Here is a 6112-nt window from a genome sequence, read left to right as displayed (position 1 = left end):
GTAGCTCCAGAAAATCCACTTCGAGTGCAGGGAGGTCAGAATCCAACAGCATCTGCAGTCCTTTTCAGTCTCTGAATCAGATTTTTGCTCAGGTCCCTCAATTTCAGCCAGAAAATACCTGAAATCACAGAAAAACACACAAACTCATAGTAAAGTCCAGAAAAGTGAATTTTAACTAAAAACTAATAAAAATATACTAAAAACTAACTAGATCATACTAAAAACATACTAAAAACAATGCCAAAAAGCATACAAATTATCCGCTCATCACAACACCAAACTTAATTTGTTGCTTGTCCCCAAGCAACTAAAGATCAAATAAGATAAAAAGAAGAGAATATGCAATGAACTCCAAAAACATCTATGAAGATCAGTATTAATTAGATGAGCGGGGCTTTTAGCTTTTTGCCTCTGAATAGTTTTGGCATCTCACTTTCTCCTTTGAAACTCAGAATGATTGGCTTCTTTAGGAACTCAGAATCCAGATAGTGTTATTGATTCTCTTAGTTAAGTATGATGATTCTTGAACACAGCTACTTATTGAGTCTTGGCTGTGGCCCAAAGCACTCTGTCTTCCAGTATTACCACCGGATACATACATGCCACAGACACATAATTGGGTGAACCTTTTCAGATTGTGACTCAGCTTTGCTAAAGTCCCCAATTAGAGGTGTCCAGGGTTCTTAAGCACACTCTTATTGCCTTGGATCACAACTTTATTTCTTTCTTTTTCTTTCCTTTTCTCTCTTTTTTTTTCTTTTTCGGTTTTTTTTTTTTCGTTTGCTTCCTTCTTCTCTTTTTTTTTTTGTATTCACTGCTTTTTCTTGCTTCAAGAATCATTTTTATGATTTTTCAGATCCTCAGTAACATGTCTCCTTTTTCATCATTCTTTCAAGAGCCAACATTCATGAACCACAAATTCAAAAGACATATGCACTGTTCAAGCATACATTCAGAGAACAAAAGTGTTGCCACCGCATCAAAATAATTAAACTGTTATAAAATTCAAAATTCATGCAATTCTTTTCCTTTTCAATTAAGCACGTTTTTATTTTAAGAAAGGTGATGGATTCATAGGACATTCATAACTTTAAGGCATAGACACTAAGACACTAATGATCATAAGACACAAACATGGATAAACATAAGCACTAAAATTCGAAAAACAGAAGAATAAAGAACAAGGAAATCAAGGAACGGGTCCACCTTAGTGATGGCGGCTCTTCCTTCCTCTTGAAGGTCCTATGGAGTGCTTGAGCTCCTCAATGTCTCTTCCTTGCCTTTGTTGCTCCTCTCTCATGATTCTTTGATCTTCTCTTATTTCATGGAGGAGAATGGAGTGTTCTTGATGCTCCACCCTTAGTTGTCCCATGTTGGAACTCAATTCTCCCAGGGAGGTGTTTAGTTGCTCCCAATAGTTTTGTGGAGGGAAGTGCATCCCTTGAGGCATCTCAGGGATCTCATGATGAGAGGGGTCTCTTGTGTGCTCCATCCTTTTCTTGGTAATGGGCTTGTCCTCATCAATGGTGATGTCTCCCTCTATGTCAACTCCAACTGAATAACAGAGGTGACAAATGAGGTGAGGAAAGGCTAACCTTGCCAAGGTAGAGGACTTATCCGCCACCTTGTAGAGTTCTTGGGCTATGACCTCATGAACTTCCACTTCTTCTCCAATCATGATGCTATGGATCATGATGGCCGGTCTAAAGTAACTTCGGACCGGTTGCTAGTGGGAATGATTGAGCGTTGGATAAACTCCAACCATCCTCTAGCCACGGGTTTGAGGTCATGCCTTCTTAGTTGGACCGGCTTGCCTCTTGAATCTCTCTTCCATTGTGCGCCCTCTTCACATATGGTTGTGAGGACTTGGTCCAACCTTTGATCAAAGTTGACCCTTCTTGTGTAAGGATGTTCATCTCCTTGCATCATAGGCAAGTTGAACGCCACCCTCACACTTTCCGGACTAAAATCCAAGTATTTCCCCCGAACCATAGTAAGATAATTCTTTGGATCCGGGTTCATACTTTGATCATGGCTCTTGGTGATCCATGCATTGGCATAGAACTCTTGAACCATCAAGATTCCAACTTGTTGAATGGGGTTGGTAAGTACTTCCCAACCTCTTCTTTGGATCTCATGGCGGATCTCCGGATATTCGCCCTTTTTGAGTGAAAAGGGGACCTCGGGGATCACCTTCTTCAAGGCCACAACTTCATAGAAGTGGTCTTGATGCACCCTTGAGATGAACCTATCCATCTCCCATGACTCGGAGGTGGAAGCTTTTGCCTTCCCTTTCCTCTTTCTAGAGGTTTCTCCGGCCTTGGATGCCATAATGGTTATGAAAAAGCAATGCTTTTACCACACCAAACTTAAAATGTTTGCTCGTCCTCGAGCAAAAGAAGAAAGAAGAGAGTAGAAGAAGAAGAAATGAGGAAGAGGGAGATGGTGGTGTATTCGGCCAAGGAGGGGGAGAAGTGGTGTTTTGGTTGTGTGAAAATGAAGGAGTGAAGAAGGGTATTTATAGGAGAGAGGGGAGATGGGGTTCGGCCATATTGGGTGGGTTTGGGAGGGGAAGTGGTTTGAATTTGAAGGGTGAGGTTGGTGGGGTTTTATGAAGGATGGATGTGAGTGGTGAAGAGAAAGATGGGATTTGATAGGTGAAGGGGTTTTGGGGAAGAGGTATTGGGTTGATTGGTGAATGGGGGAAGAAGAGAGAGAGTGGTGGTGGGGGTCCTGTGGGGTCCACAGATCCTGTGGTGTCAAGGGAAAGTCATCCCTGCACCAAATGTTGCTCAAAATCACGTTTTGAGCCATTTCTGGCGTTAAACGCCGGGCTGGTGCCCATTCCTGGCGTTTAACGCCAGGTTCTTGCCCTTTTCTGGCGTTTAACGCCAGTCTGGTGCCCCTTTCTGGCGTTAAACGCCCAGAATGGTGCCAGACTAGGCGTTAAACGCCCAACTGCTAGGCTTACTGGCGTTTGAACGCCAGCAGCTTCTTCCTCCAGGGTGTGCTATTTTTCTTCCTGTTTTTCATTTTGTTTTTGCTTTTTCAATGGATTTTGTGACTTCTTATGATCATCAACCTATAAAAAACATAAAATAACAAAAGAAACTATATAAATTATAATCATTGGGTTGCCTCCCAACAAGCGCTTCTTTAATGTCAGTAGCTTGACAGAGGGCTCTCATGGAGCCTCACAGATACTCAGAGCAATGTTGGAACCTCCCAACACCAAACTTAGAGTTTGAATGTGGGGGTTCAACACCAAACTTAGAGTTTGGTTGTGGCCTCCCAACACCAAACTTAGAGTTTGACTGTGGGGGCTCTTCTTGACTCTGATTTGAGAGAAGCTCTTCATGCTTCATCTCTGTGGTGACAGAGGGATATCCTTGAGCCTTAAACACAAAGGATTCTTCATTCACTTGAATGATCAGTTCACCTCCATCAACATTAATCACAGCCTTTGCTGTGGCTAGGAAGGGTCTGCCAAGGATGATGGTTTCATCCATGCACTTCCCAGTCTCTAGGACTATGAAATCAGCAGGAATGTAGTGCTCTTCAACCTTTACCAAAACATTCTCTACAAGTCCATGAGCTTGTTTTCTTGAGTTGTCTGCCATCTCTAATGAGATTCTTGCAGCTTGTACCTCAAAGATCCCTAGCTTCTCCATTACTGAGAGAGGCCTGAGGTTTACACTTGACCCTAAGTCACACAGAGCCTTCTTGAAGGTCATGGTGCCTATGGTGCAAGGTATGGAAAACTTCCCAGGATCTTGTCTCTTTTGAGGTAATTTCTGCCTAGACAAGTTATCCAGTTCTTTGGTGAGCAAAGGAGGTTCATCCTCCCAAGTCTCATTTCCAAATAACTTGTCATTTAGCTTCATGATTGCTCCAAGGTACTTAGCAACTTGCTCTTCAGTGACATACTCATCCTCTTCAGAGGAAGAATACTCATCAGAGCTCATGAAAGGCAAAAGTAAGTCCAATGGAATCTCTATGGTCTCATGTTGAGTCTCAGATTCCCATGGTTCCTCATTGGGGAACTCATTGGAGGCTAGTGCACGCCCACTGAGGTCTTCCTCAGTGGCGTTCACTTCCTCCCCTTCCTCTCCAAATTCGGCCATATTGATGGCTTTGCACTCTCCTTTTGGATTTTCTTCTGTGTTGCTTGGAAGAGTACTTGGAGGGAGTTCAGTAACTTTCTTGCTCAGCTGTCCCACTTGTCCTTCCAAATTCCTAATGGAGGACCTTGTTTCATTCATGAAACTTTGAGTGGTTTTAATTAGATCAGAGACCATGGTTGCTAAGTCAGAGGGGTTCTGCTTAGGATTCTCTGTCTGTTGCTGAGAAGATGATGGAAAAGGTTTGCCATTGTTAAACCTGTTTCTTCCACCATTATTATTGAAACCTTGTTGAGGTCTCTCTTGATTCTTCCATGAGAGATTTGGGTGATTTCTCCATGAAGAATTATAGGTGTTACCATAGGGTTCTCCTAGGTAATTCACCTCTTCCATTGAAGGGTTCTCAGGATCATAAGCTTCTTCCTCAGATGAAGCCTCCTTAGTACTGCTTGGTGCATTTTGCATTCCAGACAGACTTTGAGAAATCAAATTGACTTGTTGAGTCAATATCTTGTTCTGAGCCAATATGGCATTCAGAGCATCAATCTCAAGAACTCCTTTCTTCTGACTTGTCCCATTGTTCACAGGATTCCTTTCAGAAGTGTACATGAATTGGTTATTTGTAACCATTTCAATTAGCTCTTGAGCCTCTGTAGGCGTCTTCTTCAGATGAAGAGATCCTCCAGCAGAGCTATCCAAAGACATCTTGGACAGTTCAGAGAGACCATCATAGAAAATACCTATGATGCTCCATTCAGAAAGCATGTCAGAAGGACATCTTCTGATCAATTGTTTGTATCTTTCCCAAGCTTCATAGAGGGATTCTCCATCCTTCTGTCTGAAGGTTTGGACTTCCACTCTAAGCTTACTCCATCTTTGGGGTGGAAAGAACTTTGCCAAGAAGGCATTGACTAGCTTTTCCCAAGAGTCCAGGCTTTCTTTAGGTTGAGAGTCCAACCATATTCTAGCTCTGTCTCTTACAGCAAAAGGGAATAGCATCAGTCTATAGACCTCAGGGTCAACCCCATTAGTCTTGACTGTGTCACAGATTTGCAAGAATTCAGCTAAGAACTGATGAGGATCTTCCATTGGAAGTCCATGGAACTTGCAATTCTGTTGCATTAGAGAAACTAATTGAGGCTTAAGCTCAAAGTTGTTTGCTCCAATGGCAGGGATAGAGATGCTTCTCCCATAAAAATCAGGAGTAGGTGCAGTAAAGTCACCCAGCACCTTCCTTGCATTGTTTGAATTATTGTTGTTTTCGGCTGCCATGTCTTCTTCTTCCTTGAAGAATTCGGTCAGGTCCTCTAAAGAGAGTTGTGCTTTGGCTTCTCTTAGCTTTCTCTTCAAGGTCCTTTCGGGTTCAGGGTCAGCTTCAACAAGAATGCCTTTGTCCTTGCTCCTGCTCATATGAAAGAGAAGAGAACAAGAAAATGTGGAATCCTCTATGTCACAGTATAGGGATTCCTTGAGGTGTCAGAGGAAAAGAGAAATAGAAAGAAGAAGGAGAAGAAGAATTCGAACTTTACTTAGATAAGGTTCGAATTGTGCATTGAGAAGGAGTGGTACTCCATAAATAGAAGGATGTGAGAAGGAGGGAAGAAGATTTTCGAAAATTAATTAAAATATTTTGAAAACATTTTTGAAAAACATTAATTGATTTTCGAAAATAAAAGTGGAAAAGAAATCAAGTGATTTTTGAAAAAGATTTTTAAATTAGAAATCAAAAAGATTTGATTGAAAACTATTTTGAAAAAGATGTAGTTGAGGAGATATGATTGGTTTTAAAAAGATGTGATTGAAAAGATATGATTTGAAAACAATTTTAAAAAGATTTGATTTTAAAAATTAATGACTTGCCTAACAAGAAAAGATATGATTCAAACATTAAACCTTTCTCAACAGAAAAGGCAACAAATATGAGATGTTCAATCAAATCATTAATTGTTAGTAAGTATCTTTGAAAAAAGGAAAGAAATTGATTTTGAAAA

The 6112-nt window shown here is 41.1% G+C and overlaps 1 non-coding gene across 1 annotated transcript; it reads left to right on the top strand.

Annotated features, from left to right (window-relative positions):
* Positions 1 to 4880: 4880 nt before the first annotated feature.
* On the top strand, positions 4881 to 4988 carry LOC130958297 (small nucleolar RNA R71). The gene has a single exon (XR_009077426.1). It is a non-coding gene; the product is annotated as a small nucleolar RNA R71 (small nucleolar RNA).
* The last annotated feature ends 1124 nt before the right edge of the window (positions 4989 to 6112 follow it).

The sequence above is a fragment of the Arachis stenosperma genome, chromosome 10, assembly GCF_014773155.1.
Source record: "Arachis stenosperma cultivar V10309 chromosome 10, arast.V10309.gnm1.PFL2, whole genome shotgun sequence".
Classification (NCBI taxonomy): domain Eukaryota; kingdom Viridiplantae; phylum Streptophyta; class Magnoliopsida; order Fabales; family Fabaceae; genus Arachis; species Arachis stenosperma.
Note: the sequence above shows the minus strand (reverse complement) of the source record. Positions and strands in the feature narration are given on the sequence as shown.